The 21288-nt window shown below is 48.7% G+C and overlaps 1 pseudogene; it reads left to right on the forward strand.

The window, feature by feature from the left end:
* The first annotated feature begins 6200 nt into the window (after positions 1-6200).
* On the forward strand, positions 6201-17790 carry LOC119105834 (uncharacterized; annotated as a pseudogene).
* Positions 17791-21288: the final 3498 nt, after the last annotated feature.

The raw sequence follows: 21288 nt of genomic DNA on the forward strand, positions 1-21288 counted from the left end.
TGCTCGGCACGGTCCGTCCTGCCCTCTGACGTCAACTGACCTTTAGCGCGACCGCTGCCACCGACCGCAGGCCATACCTGTCAAGGGCAAATAGCGAGCGTCCTAAAGCGACTCGAACCCACCCCGCCACGGGTGGGTGCATCGGAAGGCAGGCGCTCTAACCAACTGAGCCACCGGGACGGACAAACTGTCATTGTTATCGTTAAGCCATTTAGTAAATTATTCAACAGGTCTTCGCCGTTAGGCATATATCGAACTTCCAACTTTGTGGTAAACTCAAATGCTTGACAGATATTCAAAAACAAGCGATCACGTTCTGACCGAACAAACTACCGGCGCATCAGTTTTTGCCATGCATGTCCAAATTATTTGGAAGGCATGGTATTCAAACGCATCTATCTTCGCTCAAACACTAACAACTTGCTCACTGAACGACAGAGCGGATGTCGACCCCATCACAGCCACACCCATACAGCAAATGTACCTCTCACAGAACTTCAATAAGCGTGACTCAAACCCTACACAACATAGATACCATGCAAAGATCACTGCAGCAAGATTCTTTAAACGAAACTTTTGGCTATGTTAGGGAGGGGCCATCACATTTAATACGGACAAAAAGATACAGCAAACGTTCACGAACAGAACCGCACCAAACACGCCTAAGCTTCTGTTTGGAGGCAAGCCCATCCCCATAAACGATAGCCACAAACATTTAGAAATGCATCTTTGTAAAGATTTATGCTTTCACGACCACATAATGAAGTGACAAAACATGGAAATCGAGCCATCAGCCCACCTATGTCACATCTATACACTGTCCTATCAATCGTGCCGCTAGGCAACATCTTTTTAAAATTCCATCAAACAAATACACAATGTAATTTTGCTTCACTCTTCTCACATGATAAACACAGCGCACTAGTACACAGATCCTAGCTGGGTGGCGAAGGAGCTGTGCGGTGGTTAATGGTTTACAAGATTGCTTGCTGACCTCAGGCCGTTTCGGAACACATGTGGCTTGCACGGGCTAGCTGCGCGGGGCCCCCGCTGGGGTAGCGAGATCCAAAATAAAAATTGAGCCACACACGTAGCGATGGTTACACGACCTCTACGTTTAACTTGCATACGCAGAGAGTATGCGTCCTTTCGGTGGAGATAGTTTGATTGATTTTATTAAGCTCGAGACTACCAGAACTTAACGTTTTTGGGGTTATAAGAATGCAGGCAAACGCAATGTTTCGTACGCTGCCTGTCGAAAATGCAAACTTTTCATGATGGATGAATGGACGTCGTTCGATATCATTTTCTGGACATTGACATGTGCACTGCAGGAATTGTGCCTAGTAAAAAGTACTGTAATTAAATTGTTGTCTGGAACGAACTGAATACTCTTATTACAGAAATGTCTTCCGATCCTGATTTGACACTGGCCGATGGTGCGAATTCGATCCTCCTTAACGCAAACATTGCTGGTTTGCTAATATCTTACGCAGCTGGCTTTCTCCCTACGCTTTATTCCCAGGAGATGCCTTATTGCAGAATGTCACCCCAAGTGCTGGTATGTTTAAAGGTAGCTTTGTTCCACTTATAAGACAAGTCCACTTTACAAACGCTATATGTTCACTGCAGGGTAAAATTTAAACGACTGGTAAAAAAAGGTTGCGAAAGAATAGGGACGGAATGTCACACTTTTTAAGCATTAAGCACATTCTCATTTTGTCATATCCTCAAATCCTCCACATCACGGGTTTCCCAGCGTGGGTATGTCGCCCTGTCTATCCGCATTTCTTTAGCTGAAGGCACAGCAAGACGGTTGCACAAATCACCGTGAACGTGGCGCACACGATGGACTCAACCCTTGTGACGATCCACGAGATAGATTCACGCTCGCTTCATATCTCTGTCTCCAATACGATACACGTTCCTGGGCTAAACAAATATCTCCCTCTCACATCAAGTGCCCTGCCCGAGACCGAAGTCCTTGGACAGAAATTCCACGGTGACCAAGGTGATGGAAGATTATGCTGCCCAAGTGTGGTATGCTTTTCACTATATGCTGTTGTGTGACGGAACATGGGGGAAATTATAGTCGTTCTTCCCACCATATTTGTGTCACTGCCTTGAAAAGGAAGGTCATGAGAAAAAACTAAGGAGTTATTCTGTCGAGACGAAGAAGACAGCCGCACTTACGGCCATCGTCGTCATCAACATCATAGCTTTTCGGATCTGCCGAATGCATTAAATGCACCATTCCACCATAAATGCCATTTATCACCATAATCTCTGCTCTGAGTGGTTGCAAAGCTTCCACAGCAACAGCTACAGCCAGAAATAGTCTCTGCAATTCCCAGTTGCATTTTTGCTTGAATAACTGTTTGCGTGTGAATTGGCGCAGCATTTCGTCCCGTGGTAGAACAACACAAACAACATTGAAGCACAGGTGCTACCGAATGCTAGAATGTCCTTCTCGCTTCGGCTCACATGTGAGGCATATAATTTCGCTTCAGTGATTTTGTTATCTGGGAAAACAGGTTTGACCGAGGGTGGACATGTTTTATCAATTCACGCGCAAACATTTACTCGGAGGCAGAAATATAGGCAGAATTTGTAGAAACCGTTTCAGACTGCAACTGTCACTTTGAAAGCTTTGTATCAGCTCAGAGTGATGTTTAGCGGTAGATGGCTTTGGTGGCAGATGGTCTCTTCCAAAATACACTAATGCTGGTTTCCAGACAATTCTTCTTCATTCTTCGTTCGTGTCCTTTATTCGTGTTCAAGCCATATGTACTGTTCCGAAAACTCAAAATAGTTTTTTTCGAAAACCTGCGATAGTTTTTTTTCGGAAAAGCAGTGACAGTTTTCCTTCCCGAGGGGAAAACATTCATACCAGGCCTATTAGTTTCATTTCCGTTTTGTAACTAATCGCCAAGTAAAAAAGCTGGTCAGTCGCATCAAGTTTTTCCGTATGTTTCTAAAAATTGCAGCTGGAATTCAGAACACAATGAGGATTTCCTGCTATAGCTAGATTGAATACTGATAAAACAGTGGTAATAGCCTTATTCCTTGTAGAAAACCGGGAGAATAGAGAAACAGATGTGTTCATATTTCGGCCACATGCCTTTGTAGATGCGTAGATGCGTAGATGCGATGCGTGTATTCATTCTCCTAGCTTTTCTGCGAGGAATGAGGCGATTTCTTCTGCCTAATCCATATTCCTCGCAAATACACTCAACAACTTACGTAGACTAAATGCTCTGTCATCCTTACAACGCTCCGCGCCCCAGATGGCGTATCTTTTTTTACCCACCCGTATGAAATTCTATACCGCCACACGCAGTGAGCTCATCCAAAAGGGATATTCCAGAATCTGATGAACTGATTATGGCATCCTGTATTTTAGTGAGATGCGAATAAATGTCATGTGATAAGCGTCGTTGCTACACCGACGCCAAATGTGCCGGCTATTACCGCGGTGAAGCCTTCCCGTGAGTCACAAGTAAATACTGCCAATGAATAGTATTATATATTATACATTGGATGTTCAAGATGCGCGCGACAGTGAAGCACAAGCAATATGTCCGAGCGACCAATAAGAGGTAAACAAGTAACATATGCTAACTGAGATCCATTTCATATTGTTGCAACATGAGTCAGCGTTGTGTCGTTGGCTGCGAAGCTACCCACGTCAACTGCGTCGCCTTCGCGCAACGCGGTAAGCGACGTCCTCTTGTCAAACTTTGAGGGAGCAGTGCTCTCTTAAACTTTAAGCACGGGGGCAGTGCTCGCTTCAGCATAATTTGTCGCTGTAGTTTGAAAGAAAGTGCTTCTAAGATGACGATAAAAATTTGCCGAAATAATACAATACGAGACCGTATACATTGCAGCCGACTAAAGCAGTGCAAACCGGAAATGACTAAGACATGACACTTAATCATTCATTGCAGAAACTTAGAAATATTAACACTGTAATGGTGGCAAAACTACGTACAGGTCTTGCCCAGCGACGTAAACCAAAGTTCACGAACTACCCATTTTGTGTTCTTTTTCATATTTAGAACAAACCCTTTGCTTGGATCGGTCTCTGGACAGTGTCTGCGCTAACAGTGCTTGTAGATGAGCCCTGGCCCACTATCCCATCAGCAAATTTCCAGGTCGACAGCGGAATGTTGTTGCGAAATCTCAACGTGCCGCAGCACTCGCCACGATTTGTTCTGCTCTCTGACGTCCCGCGGGAAAGTTGGCTTGAAATGTCTGGTGTAGATTTGTGATTTACTATCGGTCTCGGCGCAGCCTCGGTTCGTGGAAAAGTTTCTACCAGAATGACCATGTTTACTTTAAAACTGGTGGCCTTGGCGTTCCACCGCAGAGCATGCCCTCCTAGAGCCTCGTCAACTTGACGCAAGCGGCCGCCTCACAGCGGGGTAGATCACGCTCAAAACCCTTTTCTTATAAGAAATAGCCAGGCTTTGGTTTTGCAACTTTTGAAGGCTGCTTAATGCGGGAAAGCAAACGGCGCATTGGACGGGACAGTGCCTTCGGTCCTGGACAAAACCGCTCCGTTGAAATTGCCCCCAAAGTCAACCAATGCCGTGATGTTACACGACAACACTCAATATGGAACGCATGTTAGCTATGCTGTTGTCCCTGGATATCGAAGTCTAGCAGTCACGTCACAAATATTAGCATACCATAAAGTTTCGAGATTCATCTGCTGATGAAAACCGTCACAGGAAACATCACGCTGACAATTTTGGACCTACTTTATACTATATATATATATATATATATATATATATATATATATATATCGACAGGGCTCGCCTAGCAGTTACAGAAAGCGCCTGGTGATGAATGTTAAGACGAAAAATTCACCAAATACCGTGCAATTTTTGCACTCAACGAGCCCCATTTTTTAAATCATACCATGAGTAGCCGAGGGTGTTTAAGCTTAGCTTACCTTTATCTCAGACCTTAGGGTTACTGGTTAAGTAGGTGTTTCTAGCTTGGAATATTTAGGTTTGTGCAAGGCTGTTTTTGAGTTAATGCAGGTTTGGTTGGCCAGAGCTGTCTGGGCGCTTTGCAGCTTGATGATACTGTCCGCCAAACAGTACGGAAATTATGTTCTTCGGAGGCCCTTCGGGCACTTTACCCTCCCCTTCCAAAAAGCACGAGAGCCTTCGGCCCCATGGGGCGCCCATCAGCCTCAACGGTGGTGGGCGATCTCTGGGGTACTGTGGTGGGCGCTCCCTCGGGTGTCACAGAAGTAACTGGCATATCACATATCTGAGGGATGGTTGGGAGTGATTCATTTCATGACCCCAAAAGCGTATCCTATGGTACGCCACTATGTACGAATGCAGGCAACGTTGACCTGTTGTGCCTATCATTTTGTTTGATGATTACGCACGGGTTTAAGGGTAACTATAGTGCTTAATTATGATCATCAGTCAAAGGATCAAATCAAAGTAAAAAGGATAACACATAATTTAGAGTCCTTCAAGGCTGAAATGCGTCCATTCAATTGTATCATGTTTAGCTTTGCCTGACCGGATCGGAAAGCTGTCAAACAGTTTGTCTAGTTTCAACACGTGTTCACCGATGCGCAATTTTGTGACATTTTATTCACAATCAGACTGCAATATAGCCAATTGACACGGGCTATTCTAAGACAAAATTGGCGTGGTTAAATTAGCTGGGTGAGATTAGGAAACGCCTCATGAAAGCTCTGGCACATACTTTTATTATGTTCGATAACAACTAATTTCAGGTGTAACACTGCCATAACCTTCCCGTCTCCGATAAATGTGTCATACTAGCAGAAGACCGACACATATTTCGCCTGCGACAACGCATAAGGTCAGAAATTACCTAGCCAATGAATCAACACCATCGACTAGGCACCACTCAACCCATATTGTAGTCCGGATAGCCAGGATATTGATAATGGGACAGGATGACGAGATCCTCGGCGTCTTCGATCTTCATCACCGCAGCCAGCCACTCTGGCCTAATTCGGCCGTTATTACCCGCGTCTAGCTATAATAAACCGCGTCCGAGAACTCCATATTGCGCCCACTTCGATTGCCAGCGTTTGGTTCGCTCCAGGGGGGGGGGGGGGGGGGGGGTCAATAATCCGAGCTGCGGTGGCGCATGGCACCTGGGCGCCAGCAGCGGCGCGGCAGCCACTCCTCCTGAGCCTCGGCGGGAGGGAGATCGCCATCTCGAGGCCGGCAGCATGGCCTGCAGCACGTTCGTCTGATCGCCAGTTCCCCGACTCGAAGGTAGGCACACCGGGTCAATCGGGCTACGGTCCTCTCGGAATCATCCACAGGGGCTCGCTCACTTACGCTCTCGCGCCGTCTTCCTCATCTCTATCCTGATCAAGCGCCCGCAGAACCGGGGTATGAGCGAACAAATTTAGGCGTTAAGGATAAGTGGGCCGGTAAGAACGCAGAGAAAAGTCCGCTACCACCTAGTCTGACGCGAGATGGATTTGGCTGGGAATGTGTGATACGAGCCTGTTTGGAATTTGCCCAGCGGCAAGTCGTGAACTAAATGTGAAGATAGAAACGGGTTGAGATGGGAATTCATATTTTGGATAAATCTGCCATAAGACGATCCAAAACTGCGTTGCAACAAGGCATATTTCACTGCGACCGTTATGTACAAAAGCCTGATTCATGCATTGCACACAGTCACCTGCGACTGTGAAATGAATTGGAAAATAACTGAGTTAAAAGAACTTAGCGGGACAATAGCCGTCAAATTGTGTTTAGTTTTCACATGGCTGGTCATGCACCCATCGAGGGCGTGTTCTGCCAGCTTTCATCCGCAATTTACTTATTTCATTTGTTTGGCACGCAGTGACCTGGTTGAGTATGGTGATCTGAGAATATTTAGGCGTTCAGATATAACACAGAGATAATGGAGTGCATGTCATGGAAGATGCTTGTGCCTGTGTAGAAAATAAACGTAAGATATGCTTGCATTTTTCCCGACACTATTTTGAATGAGCAGTGGCCGGATCAACGCAACTTATAAGATGTTCCGTACATATGCTACTCAAGTTGGTTTGGTCCTGTAAATTTTTCACGCGTTTACATGCAATCATTATGTCGTTACGTTCACAGTATGTAACTGCTGTTTGCATGCACACATTACTTCTACAAGGCACCATACCTCGGCTTAAGGCCAAGGCCTCCTGTTGAGCAGCAGACCTGTCATAATGTATCATCCCTAGATCCATGCGTCGGAACACTTATCACAGTTAGAAGAATGCATGCCAGCGCGATGGAGGTCATGCTCTTTGAAACAAGGAACCTTTATTATATACTCGTCAAGAAGCGCACCGCCGGGTCCTTGTGCATATTACTGAGATCATGGAGTACCTACCTTGTTTTGACAGCGCGATTAATCGTCATGTTTGCGCTCACTTATTCTCCAATGCGTGAGAGCAGTACTCTTCGACATCTGTAACCATTAATGAGACATATATAATGCTGGTAATATCGTTTCCATAGAGTTGCCCTGGCTTCGCTTTTTTTGAATTATTACAGCGTTTTGCTGCTCTCAGAGGCATACTTTCTTGAAGGTGTCCTGCTTTAATCTTGGCAACCTTTAACAGGAAACCATGCACAACTAATGCCGTTAACTGACATGCTTCGGCCATCTAATCCCATCCATGTATCTTGACCTGACCTGTTCGAATAACCTGTCCCGGAAATTTTGCTGAAGCCGATGTGTCATAGCCTAATGGTCATTTAGATGATTAATGTATCACAGGCACCTTCTTCAATAATACGACAGCTACCAGGCAATGCAAATACTTTTGATTACCAGCGTTCTTGCATATGTGTGTTTGCCGACATTTAGTGAGAAACGACTTGAGACTTTCTCGACAGGGCTATCGTAACAGATAGTCAGGGACGGAAATACCAACCCCTCGAGAGTACAGAATGGTTTAGATGTGCAGCTCTGCCGAGTCTAACTGAATCGCCGTATGTCCCTGCCACGCTTTACCTGACCGCCGTGACCTACGTTCTCTAACCTGATGCAAATACCTGTATGCTCTATGTTATCCGATGGGGGCCCATATCATTTTGTGTCATTTGTGGCCTGGTCTAGAAAATTCGAAATGGTCCATGCGACCTGGCGACCTACATGGTCCAGGCTAATCTCTACCACCTGGCCTGTGAGGCCTGACCTACATCACGTGACACAATCTATATGGCTTATTTTGACCTGTGGAGTGAAACTGCACTTGCCGGATTGGCACTAGATTTCCGAGGAAGTTACAAACTGTCATGCCTCTACTTCTACACACCTGTTGAAAATGCAAAAACGCCAAGGGAGGAAGGGGCAGAAGCTGTGTTCCATTTATGCAACAACCGGGATGCTGCTCCGCATAACGCCGCGAGGAATACACGCGCTCGAGCCGTCTTCATCTTTCCTAGTGGCACATGCGGCTCGATAGTGCAGATCGCCAGTCTGACCAAAGCTCTGCCTTTAATCGTTCAGTACCCTCCGATCTCCCTGTTTCGTACACCACGCACGCCCGTCATCAAACGTGGCTGGGAACAGTCTGGCTTTCTCATGCCTTCGAGTTCAAAATGAGGGGCTTCTAGCCCAAAATCAGAGGCTCCAAGCTCATAACGGGGCCTCCTAGTACATAACAGAGCCACCTTGTTCATCACGGGGACCTGCTAGTTTGCCTTAGTTACATCTCGAGCCAGTGAACGGCCTCCTTACCACAAAATTGAGCCCCCTGATCTACCTAACTGGGACTATGCATGCGTGGACATGGACATGGATGTACGCACTATCTCATAGGAAGGTCTCATGATCCATCAGAAGGGCCTGTTAATGCAGAAAAGAGTTTTTTTGTCTGATTTAGCATCCTCCACCTCAGCTATGAGGGCAGCCTCGATCGGAATCTCGGTAATCTATGTGGACCTTTGCTTGAGCACAAGGAACCTTCCCATTTTTTTCTGGGGGGCGGGGGGGCGGGCAAAAAATATATTCATGCCCCCACTGCTTACCAGCAGGGGGCAAGCCCCCTGTGCCCTCCCCCATGCCACACCGCCCCCGGGCACGCACCTGAACGCATACAGAAATGCCATGTGAACATCAATTAACATGATCATGACAGCAGTGATGAGCCATCCCGCACTCGACTATAATTACAAAACATGTTTAGAGGAGAGGTGACAGCTTGGGGTGATCGTGCCAATAACACATCCGTATATCCATTGTCCATGGTACCTATGACTGTTCAACCCACAAGGATGCCTAGTTAAATCCCCGAAGTCTTTGTCAGTTTAGTTTGCATGCTAGGTGCAAAAAAGTAAATCAATACTACACCTTTCCACAACACTGAGGTGCACGTGCGATGTGTATACCCTACCTATCCCGGCCTGATCCTCATGATATCTGCGTGACGTACAGAGGAGGGGTTGCACAAAATCAGCTGGGCAAATGGCTAAGCTACCCCCCAAAAAAGCAAACATGTTTCTCTCTGAATTAGAAACATGTTCTTCTCAAAGTTGGAGCAGGCTTCAACCTTTCATCTGAATAGGTCACCACACCCCTGCTGACGTATATATCCTGCTTGACAACTGTACACAGCTCTGATCTGGACGGGCGTGACCTGCGTATCTATCTTCAGTCCCTAACAAGACAAACGCAAATTAGGCCTGCTTACTGAATTCTTAAATTGACGTCGCTTTCTTTCAATGGTTAATGAATTTGGCTCTAAAGCTGTTGTCATCATGTAGTTCATAACTGCAAGACGCCTTACATGGTCTTCAATTCTTTCTTGCAAAACGCACCTATTTTCTTAATCGATGTTACACCCAAACATCCTAATTTGATATAGACGCCGAGCTCGCGCTTTTCGCTAGAGCTTGAACCCTAAAGTCAAGATGACCTTTCTTGACATGTAGGGCCTGTGTGTCCTAAAAGTCCTGTGACCCCTGACCTGACCCGACCTGTTTGGCCTGTCTGCGCTGCATAAATAACCTCCGCCGCGCGGCAGGCAGGATGTCGCCGCCGCCGCGCTCCAGCGCCCAGCCGGGCGATGAGAAGGGTCAGGAGTCGGCGCAGACGCTGCGGCAGGAGACGGAGCAGGCGCACAAGCTGCTCAGGGACGCCAAGACGCTGCGTAGGGCGTCGCTCATCTCCATCGACTCGGAGAACGAACACAAACTGGTCGAGGTGGGCTGGATGGTCGGATGGTTGTGTGCCAGTCTTGTGTTCATTCCACGGGACTGGCGCCGTGAAGCATGAACTTATTCTGGGGAATAAACTGATCGAATGCGTGCATGTATGCACGCACGCATGCATAGCTGAAAGAATGTATGTAAGCATGCCAAATGAACGAGGGAAGTAATTCAGTGAATCAGGAGCGTCGAGCCAGACCTGGCATAATCCAGATAGTGAGATCATAGTAAAGCTTGTACACTTTCACCAGGAAGACATGAGCATCTAGCTTTCTCCTGGGACACATGATGCCATTGCTCATGTTTCTTACATGTCCAACTAGAAGTTTGGCACACTTCACGTGAAATCAGACGGACTCCGGCGAAACATAGATGGTGTAGAGCGCACGCATGGCGATACGCATGTCGGTTGCAATTATGGAAAGCCTAGCGCAATCAGATACTGAGCTCACAGAAGTAGCCAAACCGACCTTGTTCCCCAAACGGACAATAGAGCGCTGGATATAACCGGCGATACGCTCCCGTCCGCAGGTAAGAACGGGCTGCTGTGGCATGGACCCCACCACAGGACGGGGAAAGCAGCTCCACCTGATCCAGATGCTGCTGCTGCCCTTCATCCCCATCATGGCGCTCATCACGCAAAATGTGGTCAACATGCTGACGGTGCTGGACCACCAGTACGACATGCAGGAGAGTATTGATCAGGTAACTGAGAGGAGAAATCGCACACCACAGCGCGGACCAGCGAACTAGCCGGTCTCGCTAGATGATTGGAAGTTAAACTGGCCGTCGTTCCGCTCATTCAAATGCGGACGAAGAGGTGTTGGAGGTGGTTGGATAATCTTCGTCTTAGAGGACGCGGTAATGCATTGTACAATCTCAGACACGATTTCAGGTGCAAATCAGTACCGACCTGGGCAACGTCACGGAAGCCCTGCAGTCTGAGCGCGCCGAGATCGCTTTCTTCCTCTTCACCAACGGCTCTGTGATCCGACGGAACCTCTCTGAGCACTTCCACTACACCAACATGCTGATCGATGACCTCAAATGGCCGCATTTCCGCATCGATGACGAGCTGTTCCAAAACAAGATCCTCTTCAGAATTCGACTAGACGACTTCCGCAACAAGATCGCTAAGTTCGACTTCGACGAGAAGTACTCGATAGAAGCTGGTATAGAGTTTTATAACAAAGCCAATTATATATTTTTAGACCAGGTAAGAAAGGCAAACTGTCATCATCTTCACCATATCAACTAACGCTGGACCAGAAATCAATCCTTGAAAACTGATTGCCTTGAAAAGGGTTCGCTCCAGGAGCGTGATTCTGGGTCTTCACTATTAAATTTATATTGTATTGCTAACTTGTGCCGATCGGTTTCGCTGCGTACTGAAGCTCGCGACGTCTGTCAAAGCATTTGTCTCAGCTGGTTTGAGTTTGCCGTGCCTGCGGCTCGTTGCAGCTTACTCGGGAGATAAAGGAGAAGGACGCCAGCGGGGTGTGGCGCCTGCTCTTGGCCTACAAGAACATGATCCGCGCCATCGAGCATCTGGGCATCAGCATGGTGTTCGGCGAGCAGTACTACGGGCGCGGCGAGCTGGACCAGAGCAGCTACATCGAGTTTGTCACCAACGACGCGCTCGGGCAGGACTTCCTGAATCAGTCGCAGAACTTCGCCTATTGGATCAAGGATAGGTACATACGACTATGCACACTCGCTTTGTTTTCACAGTGCACTTAATTCAGGCTGCTATCTGTATTCTAGTCATTTGCCGAAAGCTATCATGGAAAATGCACAAACATCGAACGTGTGGGCGATGACAATGCAAAAAGACTTCATGCTTTCTTTAAACATCAGAGACTTTCGTCGCACGAGTAAAACTGAAGAAGTAGTGTACTAGTGACACATAGGTACGATGTTATGCGCTCATTGGATTTCGTGCTGAGACACTTTCGATTGCCCTTTCGGTGCCTGAGGCTGCTAACATTGCCCGCGGGAACCGAATGAACATCCCTCGCGTAAACGAATCGGGCGCTTCTTTGACATTTAAGGTACGTGACAGTGCAAGACTCGTACCCGTGGTACTCGAATATCACAAGACGAAGGCTCGAGATTCTGATGAGAAAGAAAATCGAACCTGACTTTGACAAGGCCACCGAGTACTTCTATGCGATGCTGGGCTACCTGGATGCCCTAAAAAACATACAGTATGAACTAAGGTGGGTTTGAGAAAGATTGTGCAACATTATCTGTACGCTACAAGAGAAGACAACTGACTGCTACCCGTTCAACTGCGCATTCATTCATCCATGCGGTGAAACGTGTTCCGTTTGCATTCGCATTGACTTTTTCAAGCGAGGTCAAACCTGCGGATCTCAAACCAGCTGAATGCCCAGAGGCAAGACCTGTTAAGCTCATTTTACGTCATCACATAGGATTTTGCCTCCGGTCCCGGGCTCTGTATTCCAGGGATCGCGTGGAGAAGCTGATCATGAACGAGATGCGGGACTCCAACAGCCAAGTGTTTCTGGGAATCGCCGTGCTGTGCATTGTGCTACTCATCTCACCCATCATCATCCTGTTGGTCCGGATGGTGACCCGCACACTCCAGGTGTCGTAACTCCGGTGTCAAACGGTGCAGTGAGGTTACCATACGCCATATGATACGCCATTACCTACGCCATATGATTCCATTCAGATTCAGATTCGTTGTCTGGGGTGAGTGTGTGAAAGGCTGCGCAACAGGGATATATTTGGCGGTATTATTCGAGAAAACCATGATGGGTGACCAATGTTGCACGAGGTGTTGCTATGCTTACCGGCGCAATTGTAGATGCCAAAGCTATATACAAGGAACAAAGTTATATCAAGCCATATTTTCCCTGAACTCTGGGCTTGGGATCAATTCGGTTTATAATAGGTTCCACGAGGCGTTTTGCGTGCGCACCTCTCACTCAGCTTGGATATGCATTCTGTACCACCGTTACATTTAGTCGATCGTCGTATGCTTCAGGCATTTTCAGAAACATTGTTGCATAAAACACACGAACTTAAGTTCGAGAAGAAAAGGACCGACAAGCTGCTGTACCAGATGCTGCCGCCGACGGTGGCACAGCAGCTGAAGCAAGGAAAACAGGTGTCGGCCGAAACCTACGAGTCGGTCACCATCTACTTTTCTGACATCGTGGGCTTCACAGATCTGGCTTCTGAGAGTACTCCGATGCAGGTGATCGACGGGATCACGCCGCGCATGCTTGGGCTACTAGATGAGGGGCTTGGACGTGGGCTGTGAGCTGAAGTCGGACTATACATACACACGCAGTATTTTTAGTTTAATTCCTACAAACCCTGCTCCACGTGGCGAACAATCAAAGTAAACATTAAAGAGTCTCGTTGTTTTATGACACACTCTGCTCGTAGTCCTATATCTTCCATGCTTTGTCACCCCTCCCATTTTGATCATGAGGTGGAAGCTTTTTGTGTTCCAGCACATGCGCCGTGAGTCTAACCGAAAAGTGTATGCTTGCGTGTGTAATTGGAGTGCATCACAATGCACTCGATCTCCACAGGTTATCTCACTGCTGAACGCGCTGTACCGCATGTTCGACTCGCGGATCGACATGTACGACGTGTACAAGATGGAGACGATCGGGGAGGTGTACATGGTAGCCTCGGGCGTACCGCAGCGCACCGGCAAGGACCACGCCTCCGAGATCGCCTCGATGGCGCTGAGCCTGCTACACGGCGCCGAAAACTTTCGTCATCTCACACATGCCCGGCGAGAGGCTGCAGATCAGGTCAGCGGAGGCGCCGGCGCGCGCATGGGCGCCGCTCGCGTCGCGTGAGCGTGGTCAGGTAAATTATCCATGTAATGCGACGCCAAATCTGACCTAAGGAGGGCCTTCCTTGGCAGGTGGTGACCTCCATGAGGCTGATATCGGCAGCCTCGCCGCCAGCCGCCTGCTCGCCTGCCCATGGCTCACAACAGCCGCACCGGACAGTCCCTTGAAGCGCACCAGCTTTCAGAATAGTTATGACCGCCCCGGATGTCGATCTGGTTACGCGCGTGCTCTCGGTGTGACTCGTCTGGCTGCAGTGCCGGGTTGTCTCCGTGCCGGCAGGATCGGGATCCACACTGGTGCCGTCGTGGCTGGCGTGGTGGGGACCAAGGTGCCGCGCTACTGCCTCTTCGGCGACTCAGTCAACACGGCCAGTCGCATGGAGAGCACCGGGCTCCGTGAGTTTGGACGGGCTCACGCTGTGTGACACAGCCCAGGGAGTAGATGTGTGGCTGGTAAGACGGGCGCTGTGTAGCACAGCAGAGGGGCGGGTGTGTAGATGATCGAACGGGCGCTGTATAGCACAGCCTGAGGCCTTGGTTGTGGGGGTGTAGTGAAACCCGAAGTTTTGGGCGTATGGGTTGGGCCGTTGTATTGCAATGGGTGCTAAACCTTTGGCCCTCTGTGCGTGGACTGAGTGCAGCAGTAGCATACTACAACGTGTCTTGTCACTATTGCAATTGGCTGTCTGAATTTTCGTAGTTAATCTGCCACGAAAGCAGCTCAAGTTTGGACAGCTGGTCGTGAGCAGCTGTATTGCGGATGCCACAGTGGTCACGGGTTTGTCACTCTGAGCTAACGCTCCGACCGGCAGCGTTCAAGATTCACGTGTCTGCCGACACGAAGCAGGCGCTGGACAAGTACGGCGGCTTCCTCACGAAGCTGCGCGGCGAGATTGAGATCAAGGTGAGATCGCGCTCAAGGTGAGATCGCGCTCAAGGTGAGATCGCGCACAGAGCGAGATCGCGTTCAGGGTGAGATCGCGTGCAATGTGAGATCGTCTTCAGGGTCAGATCGCGTTCAAGGTAGAATCGCGTTCAGAGTGAGATCGCGTGCAGGGTAAGATCGCATTACGAGCGTGATCGCATGCACGGTAAGATCGCGTTCAGGGTGAGGTCGCGTGCAGGGTAAAATCGCGTTACGAGTGTGATCGCATCCAGGGTGTGGTCGCGTTACCAGTGTGACCGCGTGCAGGGTAAGATCATGTTCAGGGTAAGATCGCGTGCAGAGTAAGATGAATCGCGCAGACACATCATTGTCCAGGTTCCTGAAAGTCGAAATGAGACTCATATCGTGGCGATGCACATCCCAATGTAGCCTGGGATGTGGCGAGATCGCGAAATATACAGTGTTTTAGGTGACATCAAAACAAAACAAGAACATGTATACCGCAAGCCTTGCCGTTTTGGACACCAAGGGAGGGAAAAGGGTAGCCTTCCATATATATATATATATATATATATATATATATATATATATATATATATATATATATATATATATGTGTGTGTGTGTGTGTGTGTGTGTGTGTGTGTGTGTGTGTGTGTGTGTGTGTGTGTGTGTGTGTGTGTGTGTGTGTGTGTGTGTGTGTGTGTGTGTGTGTGTGTGCGCGCGCACGAATAGCCTTCTTCCTTATAGAACGACCAAGGAGAATGGACTGAGAGATGCATTAATATTTCGGGTGCATGCCTTTATTGAAACCGAATGTCATCAACGGGAAATGCAGCTCAACATTGAGCCTGCTTGAAATACAAATCACTTCAGGATTACGGTTATATTTAGACCACAGTAGATTATAACGAATCTGATAATGTAGGGAGAAGTTTTGGTCAACAATAAATGTGAGATTGAGATCCAAACATTAGCATCGTGGGGAAGCCTGGATACAGATGGCATCTTGAACGACGCTATCATGGTGAGGTCAGAGCAGCTGTTTACTTAACATACGGTAATAACAGCTGTTTCAGCATTACCCCCTGACAGCGTGCCGATATTGCTCATATGGTAATCCGCTCCAATACTGTTTACAAGGCAAAATGCCTGGGGTGCACAGATTATCTCCGAAACGTGGCTTACGAAATAGCCTCGGAGGAGAGTACCGGACTATCCACTGAACGGGTTGGCTGTCAACCACTGTGCCCTGGCACATCCAATTGGCAAAGACAGTTTTTTTGCATGCCTTGCGGACCCCACATCAGCCCAGATAATCCAACTTACAGTACACCCGACCCAGCTGCTTGCGTTGCAGGGCAAGGGCATGATGCAGACCTTCTGGCTGATCGGCAAGCACGGCTCGCTCGACCCGCACCCCGAAGACCAGCCGGTGCACGTGGACGACGGCATGGACGTGACGGCGGAGAACCCTCACACGATGAAACAGCGGCGCAGAGAGGCGCGCAGCCGCGCCCAGTCCAGCGACGACATCACCTTCAAGTCGACCGTGTCTCGCCTGCTCTGCATCAATAAGTAGCGCCGGCCGGTCGGCAGGCGTTCCGCGATGGGGGCGGGATCGTCGAGAACAGGGCGCCACCTTCGACCGGGCCGACCCGAACCACGAGACGCGGTGTCGTGGTGTCCGGCGGCGACGGTGCTAGCGGCTGGACTGTCCCACACGGTACCAGTCGAAGGTCCTCAGCGTTTCATGTGCATCGTGCGGTAATTACCGATGGCGCTTGAGCTTCCACTGACGTGTCATGGGTCCTCCAACTTATGCATCGGACTTAACAGCATTGATTCATTGGCATCCAAACTTAACCTAACCCTGGGTTTTTGATCCCACCTGTTCAGATCTGCAACTGCAGCGGCGTGAGCTACGTCTCCGAATCCTGTTGCGGTGTTCTGTTGGTGATGTTAATTCCACTGCGACATATATCCGTACAGCAACTGCACTAACGGCCGGTCCGAGGTAACCGATTACTGCCACGGAATGTCGACACGCGCGGTGGGATATGATCTGTTTTGTGTACGTAGCTTGGTTGAAACGCAAGACATGGTGACAATTGTGCTTGGTGTGATTCAAGTTGCAACCGGCTGGGATAACACGACGGGAAAAGTTTATCGGCGATGTGCACTGAGTCCATGATGGACAGAGTTGGTGTACTTCGTGTAAAGAGACAGGTAATATGCATGAGCTGAAAAACATAACATTTTAACAACTGCGTTTGCTTCAATGCAAAGAAAGGCGAATGTGCGCAATGTGCCCGGCAACAGAGCCCATACACATGATTGTGCGACCACAAAACGCATCTACGATGGTTAACTTGTTAGTTATTTTATCGTGATATAACAACAAAACAAAACCACTTCCAGTGTGAGCATCCATGTCGTAAACTCAATGAGTGTAAGAGAAAATCGAAAGCAGTGCGTAGCAATGCCAAATATGGTCGGGTTGTCTTGATGTAGCAAAAATCGTTCGAGGTGGGTCAATGTCTTCTATGTTCATGCTGCTCTTTTACATGTATCGTTAGGTGTCCATGCGCATATGCGATACTTAGCAAATATTGCCGGCCCGTGCTAACTTCGCTTGAGCTGTATTTTCTTGACACTGTGACCACAAATATTCTGTACTTCAACTGAGTGTTGAAGACTTGCCAATGCAATGTTCGGTATGTATTATGAATTACATGATCCTCGATCGCCGCAAATTTCTTCAGCAGGACAAAACGTCTTAGCATGTATCCAGACCCAAGATTACTGCGCAAGAAAAGAATCCGAGGTGGACTGCCTGCAAAATGAATAAATGACACAAAATGCCATTCGGTGATAAGTCGTAACAAAAAATCATTACGGATCTATAAGAACAAGGTCGGCTAACAGTGATAAACCTAACCCAAGGCACATATCCAAATGCTTGGAGAGAAGCTGAACCTTACCTTATTTCAAAAGCACAAAGGTTCATCTCCGAATATAACAAATTGCCGTCCTATTGGCTACTCATTGCTCATTACTTATCTGAAGTCCTCGAAACATCCTCACGGAAGATAAAAATTGACACCTACCAAGACACAGCACCCAACCGCTGCTCGCTCATTTCACTCAGAACTTCTCCAGGTCACACGACGTACAGCAAAACTGTTTTATATACCCGACAATTAGAAATATTTTGACAAAGTATCACATAAAGTTCCTTTGGACAAATGCAAAACAGATTCTGGAATCCACGGAACAATACAACACGCCTGGACTCGCTGTGGTGTGGTCATGAGAAGGAGGGCGCCCCCCCCCCCCCCCTACCCGTGGAGGTGGGAACCCTGACTGATGGCCTGAGTACATTTTAGATATTCAAGACACCCGTAAGTTTTCTAAACAATGAAATCTTGCCATCCAGGCAAAAATATGATTTCCTGAATTGAAAAAATCCCTCCCCCAACATCCAGACTCCAATCTGAATACAAAGACTGACTAGCGATAACTTAACAATCATTGAAGACGGCCTAGACGCAGCATGCAAATTTGGATAAGATGGGTCGCCACATTTCACTCACTGCAAACAGTCTAGCAAACCTTCTCGCACATACACAATGTATTGGCCACACCGCTAACGTGAGGGGCCAGCTGCTCCGTGAACCCACAGTACGCAGTACACACGCTCATACTCGGTTTAAATCTTTTTTACCGACCTTCGCTTCCACTCGCAATCAACGAGACCACTAAAAGTTAAGCATGGCGCGTAGTCAATTGCACTCAATATCCAACCATTTGTGACGGATAGTTCTTGCCCTGATATGGAGCACTCACCTATTGCCCTTCTTCAACTACCGTGATCATAAGATATGACGGACGCTTGGCTCTGACAGACACAACACGATTAAGAAGACCCAGAACAGAGCAGCTAGACCCCCAGAGGCTCACGGGACCTCTCTATTGCACGTGGACATACAGGCTGGGGCGTCAGCTTGGGGGACAACGTCAAGCTGTGACGTCAGCATGGGAAACAGCATCATCGGCTCGACGCTAAATATATAAACTCCACTTGCGCTACAAAGTCCGCAGCGACGCAACAATATCCGGCTGCATTCGATCCACTTCATCCAGCATGCGGCGACATGGGACGGGCGAGACGCGCAGACACGCGCGCACTCGCACCCGCCCCACAGTATCACTTAGGTTCCAAATGCGGTAATTGCCGAATTCACGCGTCGGGTGTGTCAAGACACTGCATGCTAAATTCACAGTAGGCGTTTCCACCCTGTCCGGCAGCATACGGCATTTCTGCAAGTGGATCCAAGAAAGCAGTCCACCGTGCCGAAGAGCTTGGGGAGGTGTGGCACACTTACGCAGCGCCAGCGCCGTGCGGCCGCGGCTTCCGGCAAGGCGCGGTTCGCGCGTCGCCGCCCAGCCAATCAGTGCGTCAGATACGCATGACATCATATAGATGACCTGGCCCGCCGCGCTCGGCCCGGGACGCGGACTGCAGGTCTGAGACGCGCCCGGGTTGCGTGCGGAGCATTCTGCTGCTATCCGAGGCGCGAAGATTACAGATCGGAGTTACAGTAGTGTTGCAAAGCTCATCAGAGCAGATCAGTGAGCGGGAGCGAGCATAACAGTGTGCATACTCCTGTCTGAAGTCCTCATCAGAGCAGATCAGTGAGAGCGGGAGCGAGCATAACAGTGTGCATACTCCTGTCTGAAGTCCTCATCAGAGCAGATCAGTGAGAGCGGGAGCAAGCATAACAGTGTGCATACTCCTGTCTGAAGTCCTCATCAGAGCAGATCAGTGAGAGCGGGAGCGAGCATAACAGTGTGCATACTCCTGTCTGAAGTCCACATCAGAGCAGATCAGTGAGAGCGGGAGCGAGCATAACAGTGTGCATACTCCTGTCTGATGTCCTCATCAGAGCAGATCAGTGAGAGCGGGAGCGAGCATAACAGTGTGCATATTCCTGTCTGAAGTCACGTCTCTTTCCTCCAATGCTGCCATCAAAATACCGGAGGCAAAAGCTCCACAACATATATGTGACGTCCTTTAGTAGCTAGCTTTAGCTCTGGTATTCAGTCCTCTTTGCTTGTAAGTGGCTTGAGCACGTCGTTAGCCACGAACTTCAATGAGTCACTAACATACCGTGCGCGAAAGCATACCGTGCGTCAGCTAAAGCACGCACGAGGACAGAAGCAGACGAGGACGTAATTGGTAGCAGGATGGAAGGATGCGCAGCTTTCGACCTCGTAAGCGTGAATTCAAGGCTTACTGGCAGTGGCGTTTAGGTGCCCCGCTACAATGGCGGGGATGGATGACGTCACCAATAGCCTTAGTAGGTAAATGTGTCACAATGGTAAGCTGCCAACGGACAGCAAGAGGCGTCACGCATTGCAGCGTGACATACTTTATGGATTGCTCACTACCGATCAACCGGCATTGCCGTGGCAATGGAAGTCAGGATGTGTGTTATTCTGTTTTATTATGGATAGGTTTGATAGGAAATACTGCAGACAAAATCAAAAGTGATCATAGAGAAATACACGCAAGTACACGCAATTGCATGCACTTGCAGTTTTCAGGGGGTCTGGCGATGAATTGACCACTAAAAGTGGCTTTTGGGCTGCTTTTGAAATGTTATCGTATGATAGAGAAATACGATGCTGTGGTAGTGCCGTGACCGTAATGCTTGGCGATAAGCTCAACTTTTTGTAAGAATTGTTAAATACCTCTGTCACATCTTAATACCTTCGTGTGTTGTGCTGAGAAAAACTTAAATTACTTGTGTGGCCTCTAAGTGGGGTGTGCAGACCTCTTACACTGACATTCTCTCTTCACCAGACACTGACCACCGGCTGGCAATCCTGTGCAGCCTGGGCAAGGCGCCGGAGAACTGGGACGGCGAGGAGGGCTTCATCGATGCCGACATGATCCAGCGCGCCGTGCCAAAACCCAACAGAGGCCGCTGCGAGGTAACACTGCGCCGAGCCCAACCTAAGCGGGCGCTGCTTTGGGAATGATTTGGCTGAAACTAGAGTCCTCTCGGTCAGCAACGACCTTTGCGGTGCTATGGGACGCATGAGGGCGGAGAGTGGTGGCGCGAGATGTCATGAACCCGGCAGTCTTCGGCCATCCGGGTTTATCCTCACAGCGGCACCTCTTCGGGGTATGTGCGGGCGCTCGACCGTTGCTCGAAGGGCGTTACAGGCGTTGGCTCATCGCCGTTACATGCAGCTTTTCCTGGACAAATGGGTCTTTGCGGGAATTCAAGACGAAGCGGGAACGAGAAAAAAGGGTTGGCGATGCTGCTGCA

This window comes from Pollicipes pollicipes, unplaced genomic scaffold, assembly GCF_011947565.3.
Source record: "Pollicipes pollicipes isolate AB1234 unplaced genomic scaffold, Ppol_2.1 Scaffold_6138;HRSCAF=7277_pilon_pilon_pilon, whole genome shotgun sequence".
NCBI classification, from domain to species: domain Eukaryota; kingdom Metazoa; phylum Arthropoda; class Thecostraca; order Pollicipedomorpha; family Pollicipedidae; genus Pollicipes; species Pollicipes pollicipes.